The following is a 14044-nucleotide window of genomic DNA, read 5'->3' on the forward strand; positions in this document are numbered from 1 at the left end:
ACTACTATATCTCCGCGACTCAACCTCTGCTTGGAGAGTATTGGGTCCGCCCCGGCGCTAGTGGATCAAAACCTACAGTCCGCTCTCCGGATTGACATCATGAAAATATGGTGTTCACCTGTTATACTGTCAAGCCTACCACAAATGTGGTAACGTTTCTGGTAAGAGAGAGTAGTCGGCCCACCCAATAACAATAGCATAACGTTAAACGTAAACCTCAATATAGGCTTATCTCCAAGCAGATATTCTGAAGGTAAAGTCATTACGTTTTCTGCAAAATAACAAGAAGTCAGAAAAAGTCGACTTTTTTCCTTTGGATATCTGCTCTGAGTTTAAAAGGCTATGACGGTAAAAACGTTTTTTTAATTTTGGCAGTCATAATTAAAAAAAATAGAAAGCGGTCGAAGAGTCCACCATCTGCCCATTATAGAATGCCGGAACAGCCGCCTGACAACCAACACAGAACATTTCTGTTTGTTGTTATTTCCATGTTTACGTATTACCGAGGACAACAGTCGTCCGATACAATTATCTACACAAAATCTATTCTTTCTGCCTGCGCTAGCATCCTATAAAAAAAGCTGGTAACGTTAGTTCCCCTTTATCCATAGGGAAACCTATATCCTAAAAATAGGGTATTGGGGGATCGCTAAGTCCATGGAAGGTAATTTTTCATTGCAATATCTTGATAATGTAGACATTTGAAACCCACGTTGTTGATCTGAAATCTCTGAATACCCAGCTTTTTAAAACAACGAATTTAGGTTACCCAGCGGAAAAAGGTGAACTAGCGTTACCCATAAATCTTGATTAACGACTTGAGGAAGTCTTGTCCCTCGCTAATACGAAGAAAATGACTTGTCTATTTGCCAGCAAATCCCCCCTGACAACGGCCGGACAGGACCTCTCTGTTTGTTTTTAGTTGCATGTTTACGTATTAGCGGGAATGACAAGCATCCTGAAAACACTCGCCCTGACGGATGCACCGTGAAAACAGTGTAATAGCAGAACGATACATGGTCCCACATAACGACTCATCAAGTCTGCAGTTCCCCTGATGACATGTAGAAAACACTCCGTTAAAAAACGGCTGGTTAGAAAAGACCGGTTCATAATCCCAGTGGTAACGAAAGGGTAGGACTGAGACAACAAAGCATATTTGTGAGCATTACCGTTCCTAGCGCCTTCTACCCAGGTATGCAGACCCTTTCTGCTCCACCACGCACGCTAAACTAGTCACCCTGCAGATGTTCAAAGTCTCCGGCTTGCCTTTCCCGCGTTTCGCGGCGTTTCCTACGTCTGTCCAGCGATGCACGAGAACCCAGGCCTCCTCTAGCTCTATAACACCTGAGACGTCAAGAAACGCTGCGACGAAAACATGCATAAAAAAACAAGCCGGATCTTTTAAACATCTGCTCGGAGATACAGACCACGTCACGGTGGCTTTGTGGTCACGACAGAAGACTCACCACTCTGTGGTTTCCGACTCAACCCCGCTGCTACAGGCCTGATCTCCGCTTCTACCCCGGCCTCCGTCTGGCCTTAAGGTTTGATCGCGCGCGGAGAGAAACGTGCCCACCTTTTTAATGCGGGCGTCGGGGCGTCAGACAGATGTTCAGTGAGCGCGGAGAGCCGATCTATTGTCTCCCACCACTTCACGTCCCACAAACAAAACCCTTACCTCTCCTCTCGCACACAGCCTCTCCAGCCAGCCGGTCGATATCCGCGGTGAAGTTGTCACGGGTGACGGCGGGTTCCCCTCGCCGCGGCCGCCATTGGCAGGGCCCGGGGTGCGTACGAACCTGGAGGACCACTCGGCGGCACTTGTGCGTCCTGTTCACGTCCCAGCGAGCCGGGGACTCGATCGTCAAGCGGTCTGGATATCCGGATCCCGGTGATATATTATGTATTTTTAGCAGCGTCAGATTGTCGGTCCACACGCGAAGATGGCTGGCTGCTTCAGTCAGGGTTCCTGTATGCGGCTCAGTCAAAGGACGTTCCCGGTCTGAATAGCGCTGGCACTGACATTTACGTGGCCTGATGTAGTCAGTCAGGTTCAGATCCACCGAACAAAGCAGCCCGGCACACAATGCACACACGCGCGTACCGTACCCCCGGGACGAGTTTAGCTCGGGCCTATGCGGGCTGCAGACGATAGTTTTTTTGTTGTTATCTCTCCTCAGTTTTACGCGGGAAAACGGACGTCCGGCGGTTCACCTGTGACCCAACGTCGTCCTGGCCACCTCAGCTCACCTCTTGTTTGTTTTCTGCCTTATTTTTCTCAATGCGCCCATCCTCCCGCACAAAACCCTCCGACCTGAGTCAACACCATTAGCCCACGGTTCTGCCGGGCCCATTCAGACCCTATCGTGACGGCTCGCTGTTGTCCGATCAACTCGTTTCCTCCCGGTCAGGCCGCCACTTCTCGGACTTCTCTCCTATAGCCACTGCGAACAGACCATCCAGAAGTACTGTTCTAAACTGTGTGTATCCTGTGTGTCCTCCTGAGCTCAACGTGTTGTGGTCTCGTTTAGAGCGCTGTTGGACACGCCTGGCGACCTCGCTCCTATCAAAGCCACTGGCGGGTATCAAAAGTAGACGTCCCCTCATTCAGCGATGTGTGTTTGCTGCGCCAATAGCCGCGCCCGGACAACATACGGTCACTGGTGATGCAAAGGTGCGCTCTACCCCTGCCGACATCCGACTCAAAGAACGCTGGGTTTTTTTTTACAACTACGAGAATCCTTGCACTAGAATAGCTTGTGAGGTGGGTCGCCTCTCTGACACATCTCTTGATAATATACGAAGTACATTAATGTCCGATCTCGACTTGACAGCTTAAGTGGGTAATTACATCTTGACAACGCCACCATGTGCAAACACTCCGCTCGTAAAATACAATTATTAAATGTGGATAATGGGCCCGTTACACGACCCGCGACCCGAGCACCAGGGAAACTGCAGGGGCCGGGAAAAACGTGCGGCAAGTTTGGTCAAACCTTCGGCAAAAACTGCTACTACAAGTGGTACATAGCACCAGAAACGTTGTTTATAAGAACAATATTGTGCGTTGAGTCCACCGCGTAGTCCAAACTTCTTCGTCGTGACCAGGTGTCGCCCTAACCAAATATTTTCGGCACCGTCGGCGTAACTATTTTCGCGTTTCTATCCCCCCGTTTATCAATTACGCAACAGCAACGCTCGATAAATAAGTAAACACCCCACTTGTGTAACAATCCCGTCAGAGAGCCGCTTCCACATCGGGTATAAAACCTGATCTCCAACAAGATCTCTACAGTGTCACTGACGAAAGGTAACGGATGTTAGCTGAAACGTCTGACCGTTTCCAAAATCATATCCAGTTGCTTGAGTTATCGCTATTTAGCGTATCTTATTACCTGGATGTCTAATCTTCGTCGACGTCACCGCTCCCTCGTTTTGCGAATCCGTTAATCCAGCTAATCTGAAGTTCAAAGTCACGACAAACACGTGATACCTTCACACCCGTGTGGCACGTAGTAAAGTTTCCGCTGACGTTAAACACGTAAGGAGCAAACACAACAAAGAACCCTGCTTAGTCAGGCGTTTGTTCGCCAAATCCGACTCCTTATACCCCTGTCACATTATCCACGATCTTCGGGCGTACCGATGGAAGATCGGCCATATCTAAGATCCACAGAGGTCTGCGCGTATTTTTCACCTGAGAAACCGTTCCTGTCACATATAAGCCACACTTTGCACTTTGTACAATTTTTGTGCCATAAAGTTATTATTACAAGCGAGGCTCGGGCGACTGCCGCAGAATCGTCGTCCGATCGATTTTCGCCAAATGTGACAGGTGCTATCATTGTCCCGTCTTGGGAGAAAGTTCTTAGACTCGATCGGAATGTCGGACGGAGGTCAAGGCGACGACGACGTCATCTCAGGCTGTTCTTCCTGTCGTTAAGACGCGGCAGTTTCAGCTCGTTATCTTGAGGAGACCCGAGAGAATGTCTCCGAACACTTAAAGGATCGTGGGGAATCTTCAGCGATCCGTCGTGCAGACTGCCTCGCCTGGGCGTCGTCATGGTGACCACGGTCTCCATGGCGACGTCTTCCCGACTGCGTGACTTGTTCCTGGGCTGGATCATCTGTTCTCTCTGGATACGCTGAGGGGGAGGGGGGTCTCTGGGACTGGAGGGGGTCTTGGGTCGGAGGGGGCTTGGGGTCTTCCTGCTGTCCCTGGGGCTGATGACGATCTTGGGGACGGTCGCGCTATAGGTCCTGTCCCTTCCCCCTCCCGGCTGTGCGCCGAAGCCGCAGCTGTCCTCCTCTTCCTCCTCCTCGTCTTCCGAGTTCATGTCCTCGTACCTGTCGCAGTCGGAGCCGTGGTCCCAGGGGGACAGGGAGCCGTGCGGGGCGGCGGGGGCGATCTCCGGCAGCGGGCGGAACCGCTGCATGCCTTGCGCCACCGGGCTTTCCTCCAGGAACCGGTCCCGAACCTCCTGGTGACGGACAAACTCCAGGAAGTCGTCCAGCGTGCCGTCTGGCAGCTTCCGTCCCGCCATCTTAACTCACGGGGCTGTCGAGACGTCTTCACTGGCTCTTCACAGGGGATCCTCCAGGTGCGAGATGTCTTAGGTTTCTCAAGACGCTTGTCCTTCCTCCTTAAGCTTGGGACGACTCCTTCAGACGACGGACGACGGTATGGGGAGATACTGACCACGGAAACGCCGGCCGTGTTGTGGTGCACGTCATAAATAATGGCGGTGTGAGGACAAGTGGCGGGTAAGAATCACTCCTGTCTGCTCCATCGCACGCTTTCAGCGCCCTTCCGCCGCGCTAGGACCTCTCCAGCTCGAGAGCTCTCCTCTCTTTCCTGGTTCGCTGCCTTCCGACTGAAGCTGGCTGAAGCGAACATTGTGCAGAACCGCGTTGCCACCAAATGCAGCCAGGAAAAAACATCACCACCGCCGCTACTCCAACTTGACCCCGCCATACGTGTAGAGTGGTCGAACCGAACGTGTTTTGGGAACTTGAACGGTTCTCCAGAAGCAGCAGTGTTACGTGTTGTTTCTACCCTCTATGGAGTATTACAAACTGGCAAATCTAACTGCAGTGCAAACGACAAAGGAAGCGGTGTCCGGTTATCCTCGCGTGCGTGCGGACACGTTCAAAGTTAGCCTTAGCCCGCTTTCCTCACGCTTAGATGGAAGCAGCAAACTCAATTCTGCAACCTTTGAACGCCAAATCGCCTTAAGTAAATAGGATTCCGAGGTTCAAAGGTCCGATAATTGAATTAAGTTTCTACCCCCTCTAAGAGATATGGAGATCCCATTACGATACTGGTGCATTGTTTTCTGCATCTGTAGAAGTGTTGAAATCCTTTAGAAGTGACCAGTCCTTTTCTATAATGTGTCCTGTTCTTAAGCTCCTTTCTGTCCTGCAGTACCGTGTAAGTGGGCCCAGCCCTCTGTCCTTGTCCAGCGTCTCTATATGAATCATTTAATGCAAATGTTTTCATATTGATGAACAGCAGCGATTTGAAACGTATGATGAACCTATATTTTCCGCGGGACCCGGTTATGTACGTTTGGAAGTTCAATCTTTTGTAAATGTTGTCGTTTTGCAATGGTTTGTGTTTTAGGTTGTGTGTGTGTGTGGGAGGGGTGCTATAGGTCGCTCAAAGTGAGGGATCAGAAGGAAATTAAACCCGGTCAAGGACAAGAGGTGAAATAGATTTCGAACAGCTTTATTCCGCAAGGAGTTCAATTTATGCAACCATTGCCTCTTTAGGCATTCCCACTGCTTGAAAAGCCGAGTTTACGTGGTGGAAACTCCTGGGCATGCACCCAGAAACTCGAAATGGTCGGGCATTCACGGTACGTATCATACCGGACAGACTGTCTGTCCGGGCAACTGGCACACCCGAGGATGCACGGAAACGAACCACTTCGTGCCCGGGACGTGTATAAGGCCCGAACGTTCCCGCTCATTTAGCCGCTATACTTCTCTATATACCCGGACACCCCACACTTTTGCCGTGCCGCACGGTAGCTCCATGCATAAATTACCGGGCAATTATCACCTAATTATCTACCTCGACTAGAGCGCGTTCATTACACCCTTTGTCATTAAAAAGAGTGTTGTTTTACCACACCTGCCGACCTAGGATTACCCCCCTTCCCATGTAGCTTTGTATAAGTTTCCTTTATTCTTTCAAAATGTACATGTGTATTAACTTTGCTTTTTGTTTTATTTTTAACTATTTTGGACTGCTCCTGGTGGGCTCCGTCGCTCTTTTCGCTTTCAAATATATGTCGGTCTGCTGCCATAGGTCCGGGTCATCACTATTTTCATAAGCAGTCGCCCAACTAACTGTATGGTCGCTTCCAATTTGATAACATAAACTCCTGTAGATCTCTTGATTTCTGCATTGCTGCTCTCACAAATTCGGGCGGTCTTCTACACAAACCGATGCTAGTCAGGAGCACGGGCTTGTAAAGTTCACATAACAGTAGTATTCAATCCATCGTGAAACGGCAGCAGCTAGCCCTTCTCGCGTTCGACGTAGTGACAAAGACCTTTCTTGCTGAAACTCAAACCACACAAAACAACAGCTGGGCTCTTCGGTGCACCGGTTGTTGCCCTTCTAAACAGAACTATGTCCCATGGCGTTGGTAGTTGGATGCAATTCCACAGCACTGAGATGGTGTCCGATCTTGACGTAGAGTATTTCCAAGCTCTCATTGTTCACTGGCCGTGGGGCCGTCTGGCGTGCATACAAAGATTTTGCTATCGGGATAGGAGCTGGGTGAAAGCACTACTTTACAGAAACAAGGTCATCTCTGAATGCCAACTGAAAGCTGGGATTGAATGATTTGAAAATCGTAACACGTGTGCTGATTGGTCTACCCAACTGCTATGTGGAATACAATTGGCTGCGATTTATGCGTATTTGCATATAGACGGACAAAGTAAGCTCAGAATTCAGCTTATTGTCACATGGTCGCAATTCACAGACAGTCAAACAATACAGTTAGTCAAACAATACCCACACGGTATTAGGTGGCAAAGTGCAGCTGTAATTGTTTACGGTTTCAGACATCACTTTGATGATAAACGTAACGTTTACTCTATCCTACAACAATAGTGAACTATATTAACCTCCTTGGTGCAACTAGCATTATCACAAAGCATAAAAACGTTACGAATACGAGGGCCCCGACGTGCGTAGTTATCAACTTCCCTGCCACAAAAAATTTGTTTGTCGTACAATGCTTCTATATATACATGTATTACTTTCATGCATATCCTAACAAAGAACACATTCAATTATCTACCCTACGCGTCATGCGTGTGTGTTTTCTGTTTATATAAACCAATGGGACCCATTCTTAGGCTCCTTTTAACCTCCTTTAAAGTATCTTGAAAATCTTTATTACATACTATTTGTATGTCTTATTTTCTTGTTCACTAACATGAGCTTGTCGTGTATCGTTATATATCATAAATAAACCTATCACAGAAGTTCTTATGTTTTTCCAAGGAGGTTAAAAATCACCTCCTTGGTTTTTCTAACCTCCATAGGCTTTGATAGAAATTGTTTGCGTTCACAGAAATCCTTCCAACAAATAAAATAATCATTTAACTACACCCTGTGTCTGGCCGGATAGCTAAACAATCAGAACGGTACCATAACATCAACCTGTACATTTAGTTTCAGTATGTGTATGCATTTTTCTTTTTTGGGGGGTGGCGGGATTTTTGTAGCCAGGCGTGTCGTGATCGCGTACCGACGCCATGTATTCAGAACAAAACATTGCATGTGTATTGTCTGGGGATTTTGCGTTCAGGGGAAATAGCAGTTTATTAACGTCTGTTTCTTTCCAAAATACTGTAGATTTTCATCCATGGGTATCTCAATCCCAAAAGAACCAGTAACGCGCCTTTTCCCGGCACGATCAGTAAATAAGCAAACGGAACAGAATGTTACGAAATAGACATTTTCAACTGTCAAACATTTTGTTGCACTGTAATATCTTATCATTCATGCAGCATGAGCAAACTTTGAAATTTCTAAAGTCACTCTGCGGTACCGTAAGTTAAATATACAAACGTTAAAATGTTATCAGGATCCGAAGCTTTTTTAATACAAGAAATAAGATACAGAGAAAGAAATTTGTCGTTTCTTTATTCTATGGATACTTTTATACTGTTTTCAGTACCATTTTCTTAAAAAAAAAAAAAACATTGATAGCAATTATCACTTCAATACCCTTCACTGACCCACTTCTCAAGACACGCAGTGTGCGGGTACCGCGAACTACTGGACATGGCCATGTCCGGCAATGATTGGGGATATTCGGCACCGGACACACCGTGGCTAGAAATTCGTTTATACGACCCGGACATGTCAAGTTCCACGGTAGTGTAAGAAACCAAAAATTGCCAGAAATTCTTGTTTTAGTGCAGTGTCCTCACCAAACAAACATCAGAGGTTTCGAAACATTTATCTAACGGAGATGTTGAATGATGTTGTTGTTGTTGATTGTTGTAATGATAATTGTTGTAATACAGAAAGATAATACCTCCAGAAATACCTTCAGAAGATCAATAGCTTACCGTGGACCCAGTGTCCAGAAATACCTTCAGAAGATCACACACGGCTTCAAATCTGACCTGTCTGGAACAACCTACCGCCAGACGCACACACGGCTTCAAATCTGACCTGCTTTAAGAGACTCTTGAAGTAAAAGAAATGACCAAAACGAGCGGGAACGCACTATGAACGCTGAGCTTTTGCTCTACTAATGCTTTTGTACCATGTATATATAATGATATATGTTGATAGATTTATTAGGACTCTATGTAATCTGTATCTCTGTTATATTCTATCTGACCCTTACCTCCCTCATGACCTCAATGAAAAGCGGCCTGCTGGCCGATTGGAGCTTCTCGTGAATAAATAAAGCTTCAAGCAAACTAAAACAACACACATCTACTTGGAGACCCCAACAAATGTCGTTCCCTTGTGACAGATACACCGTGACTCTACTACGGATGTAAACAAGATGGCGGCGGAAACGTGACACTAGTTCTGTGTGACGTCATTTCAGTGACGTCACGCAAGCATGTAGGAGGATGCGTTCCTTATTACAACTGTTACAGGAAAAAAACACCCCACATCTACTTTGATTCCTCGGACAAGTGCTGCGCTCCCTAGCGACGAATAGCGGATCGACAACAAGATGGCGGCAGAAATGTGACGTCGGCGCCATGTGACGTCATGACGGTGAAGTGTCACAAATATAAACCTTTCTCAAGCGGCGGCCATGATAGATCGAAGACGAGGTCAATGAGGCAAACAAACAAAACTTATTTCTAAAACCAGCTCCCATTTGCTTTACCCCCAAACCACACAAATATTCACAATATAAGATCAAATGATAAATATTCTAAATAGCGTTATGCACCAACAGATATAGCAATTTAGAGTAGCATAGACTGGCCCCATAGAGATCATTGAGAGATGATCATAGTGATTGTATTAAGAGATAAAAAATAAAAACATGATAATGCAAATATTTGACGGACATGCAGCCATCTAAAAATATATCAAAGAAGGTTTGGATATTAGAAACTCCTCAACTAATTATAAAAGCTTCCAATGATTGTAAGAAGCTTATCCCATACTACAACTCCTGTATTAGTTAGTTAAGCTATAGAACTGTAGTTATGTAGATGCCATACTTTGTACCTCGTACAATTGTTGTGCAATAAAGTTATCTCTTCAGAGTCTTATTGGTCGATTTTCTAAGGCGTATAAGGATATTCTTGTCTCTGGTAGAAAGTTTGATATTTGGTTTTCTTTCTGCTTTCAGACAAACTTGACCTTTTGTTCTATATTACCCGAATCCATTCAGCCAATGTGAAAAGGGGCACGGCAGATATTAGTAAATATATGATTTTGTTTTACCGAAAACCGATTAACTTGTTTTTGATGACACCTATATCCCAAGCATCTTTAAAACGCCACATCTTTAAAATTAATTGTGAGGGTAAGGACGCCTTTAGATCAAAGCAACCAGCCCCTTGACTTTACTAAACTAGTTTTATTTCAACATTCATTGATAGCGACTCGCAGTAATACCCCTGTCACATTTGGCGAAAATCGATCGGACGACGAATCTGCGTCAATCGCCCGAGCCTCGCTTATAATGATAACTTTATTGCACAACAATTGTACAAGGTACAAATTGTGGCTAATATGTGACAGGGGTTATAATTGTTTTCAGGTGAAAAATACGCGCAACCCTCTCTCGATCTTAAATATGGCCGATCTTCCATCGATACGCCCGAAGATCGTGGATAATGTGAGGGGGGCATTACGACAGACTGGTGCGTATGTTCATGTCGACGCTGCAAATAGAATACAACACACAAAGTGGAATCGAATAAAGCAGAGACTGGCACAATTGTAGGACATTAGCAAAGGTTCTAAATTCTCACAAGAAACAATTGGCAGGGGTTTTCTTTGATCAGAAGCTAGTACTGACTGACTGAAAGAGTTGTGTGCCACTAGGCAGTCATGCGACGCAAGCGAAGTCAGCATTTAGTGGTGTGTTGAGAATTCGCTTATTGTAAATAAATACCTGTCAAAAGGTGTTACGTTCCAAACAACTTCAAAAATGACTTCACGTGGCTCCTTGGGAAACCTCTCAAAAGACTCACCTTCCAACTTTAGGCACAGAGTCTTGGCACAACCACCTGTTGCCTTGTAACGTCTTGAAGTGGTCTTAAAGTTCAAGAAGCACATAAGAGCCCCCTCACCGGGCCAACTGCGGACGACTACGGACCCACTCCTGCCTTTGTTTCTCCGGGGTTGCTTAGATCTCTGACAGCGGCAAATAAAGATCCAGTAATGAATGTGCGTCGGATTAGTGTCGGATTAGCGGCCGGCTGAGCTAATATTAATGTGTACACAAACTGTTGCCGTCGTGCGACGTTTACGGTGGCTAATTGAGCGCACTCTTGGGGCACGAAATTCCGCGACGGTGCAGCCACAGTCGTCGTAGATAGGGGTGCGTACAAAACCGTTTCTATGTTGATGGACTGGTCGGGAAAAACCGGACCTGAAAAATTCAGTGAACCGGATTTTGGAGCGTCGACGTATGATTTTGATGCCATAAGATTTTCAAGCAGGCTGTGACAGAAACCAACCACCGACATGGATCCAAACCAGCAGTTTTCGTACCAAGACAGTTGAACTTTGCAGTAGACGTACAACTTTGTCCTCCAAATCGCTCGAATTTAACAATCGTACGACGATCGCACGACCTATGTGGCCGCGCCCTGAGGGAAAGACTGTCGCAGATTCTTGTTGAAAGTCCGTCTTGTCATAGGTCCGCTGAAAATCGTGCACCAGACAATAAATCGAGCTGGTAATGTAACCGAGCTAAGCGTACCTCAACTTAACATACCCGGCTGAATATATGTACCTGGTATATGTACTTACTACGTCAAACGTTACAAACCCTGACATCAAGTTTACGGACTGGTGCAGAAAATGTTGGGCACAAAGATCAATATAACGGCTCCTTCAGTAAATGTTGAAATCCGGGGACAAACAGTAGACACTCTATACGTGACAGTATGGCCAATTGTTGTCATCCAGCGGGTCAAAATGTCTGTCGTGAAAGCTTTGATCTTCAACGGTTCAGGAAAGCCTGATCGATAAGCTAAGCACGTTGTGTGAACGTTGATAAACTGCTGATATTGAAAAGGCGCATACAAAAGAACAAACGCTATAAATTACACTCAAGCCAGTCTGTCGAAATGTCATGCATATATTCGCATACATTTGTATGTTATATATAGAGAGAGAGACAGACAGACAGATAGGCAGACAGAGAATACGAATTTATTTCAATATCTACATGGCATATCGGTAGGCTAGCTTGACTAACATTTCTAACATATAGCTATTATATAGTTACAGTTAATAGTGTAATTAATAACGGTGGAGACAGAGAGAACGGGGCAAGAGAGGGGAAAGAGACGGAGAAACAGGCAAACGGACAAACGGGAAATAGCCAGACAGACATAAGGAAACTATTTGTAATGCTACTTTGACAAGTATAACCACATTCTAACGTTTCATGGCGTACGAAATATCGTGACAAAGTCTGATGAACTTGAAAAAAACTGGACGACACACAAACAGAGGTACAAACGTTGTACTTGGCACGGTTCAGGAATGTACACAACGCACAAAGGTGACAACAAAACAGCCCAAGTTGCGGATTCCTACCACCACAGTTTCTACCCCCGTTCCAAACGCTGCTCTGTACTTACCTTACAGGAAGCTGAAACGTCAGGTGGACTCAGGTGATACTCAGGTGAGCACAGGTGAGCACAGGTGTGCCGGATTCCTTCCCACCTTGGCTGCGCAGCCAGCGGGTCGCCAGAGTTTAATTAAGTCGCGGTTTACTCAATTTAAAAGTGCTGCGCTTCTGGGAAGGCCGAGTCGGCCCGCGGATTGCCGGGAAAACACATGACTGGGTCGTTACGTCACTGGAGATTAGACATCCAAGTAACGCTAGTGCACCTTAATCCGTGGGGTAACCTAGCTTCGTTGTTGTAAAAAAAACTGGGTATTTAGAGAGTTCAGGTCACGGCGACGTGGAATTCAAATGTCAACAGATTAGAAATATTGCAATGTGAAACAACCTTCCACCGACATAATGTCTTAATGATCCTCAAATACCCTATTTTTAGATACAACGGATATAGGTTACCATACGGATAAAGGCGAACTAACGTTAAGTAGATACGCCAAATTACTCAAGCTACTGGATATGATTTTGGTACGGTCAGACGTTTCAGATAACATTCGGGGGATGTCCACAACAGAACTTTGAAAAATGATGTCAGCTTCACCAGTTTCAAATGTAGGACGTCCCGGTTTAGTAACAGCACTCTCCCCTATTGCGCCAGACTCCTCATGAAATCGGGCACATTAGTGTAACGAAATAATATGCTGTATGTACGTATAGTGAAGAGAACAATGTAGAAAAATTGCAATTCAGCCCTTAGGCTGCAACAGTTTTTTTTTTAAATCTTATAATCCAATAAGCCATTTTATGTACATATATAACCTTCATCGACATGTGAATAAATGGCGCGGGACCAAGCGACGCCAGTTCTGAGGACTCTTCCTGCAGCAAGTTTACAAATCAAGAATTTAGCTCGGCCGAGTTGTCAGTGAGCTCTAAATTACAAGGAGCTATGACCCTGATGCCTACGAAGAAACTCTGCCATTTGTTCGTAGGCATCAGGTTCATGCCTCCTCGTAATTCAGAGCTCGCTGACAACTCGGCCGAGCTAAATTCTTGATTTGTAAAGCCGGCTTTAGGAAAATATGATAAATATGATAAAGTTGATATTGTTCTGCTTAACCGTTGACAAACGAGAGTCATTTATTTATACGTCAATGAAGGTCAGATATCTAAGATTGTCGAACCCCTGCTTGGAGTTTATTGGAGTAGATTTACATTATAGGGAAAAGAGAGCTCCTCTGCGTCAGGTCGTGGTCATACTTTACCGTACTCTCCAAGCAGAGGTTAGGCTCCGGCTGTTTTTAACGTTTTTCAGTCGTTTTTATCGGGCTTTCTATTTTGTATTGTTTGTATTGTATTGTATCTTACTGTATCAAGTTAGGTTTTGTTACAGCAAGATACAACACAACATAGAAAGCCCCCCCCCCCAAAAAAAACGACTGAAAAAAACGTTAAAAAAAACAGCCGGAGCCTGACCTCTGCTTGGAGAGTAACTTTACCGTACGAGCACAAACTAGGGGCATTCTTGGGATAGGCAAAACCCAGACAACATAGAGAAGGTGGGATCCTTCGTCTTCCACTGTCTCAGAAAAAAAAGGTGTCGAATCCAATAAGTTAGAATTTAGAGTTAGCTTTTAGACTAGAGTAGACACATGCCACACTATTTGTCACCTCTCTTGTTCCCTGCAATTAGCCATGCGTCGGGAAAGAATTTGCAATAAATT

The 14044-nt window shown here is 45.5% G+C and overlaps 1 protein-coding gene across 3 annotated transcripts in view; it reads right to left on the reverse strand.

Moving 5' to 3' along the window:
* LOC118420766 overlaps positions 1 to 10861 on the reverse strand; it is a 14464-nt gene extending 3603 nt beyond the window's left edge. The window contains exon 1 of one of the 3 annotated variants that reach the window (XM_035827764.1): positions 10714 to 10861. The gene's annotated coding sequence lies outside the window, so the exon portion shown is untranslated. The other 2 variants (XM_035827747.1, XM_035827755.1) reach the window with 2 other exon arrangements.
* Positions 10862 to 14044: the final 3183 nt, after the last annotated feature.

This window comes from Branchiostoma floridae, chromosome 1 (assembly GCF_000003815.2).
Source record: "Branchiostoma floridae strain S238N-H82 chromosome 1, Bfl_VNyyK, whole genome shotgun sequence".
NCBI lineage: Eukaryota > Metazoa > Chordata > Leptocardii > Amphioxiformes > Branchiostomatidae > Branchiostoma > Branchiostoma floridae.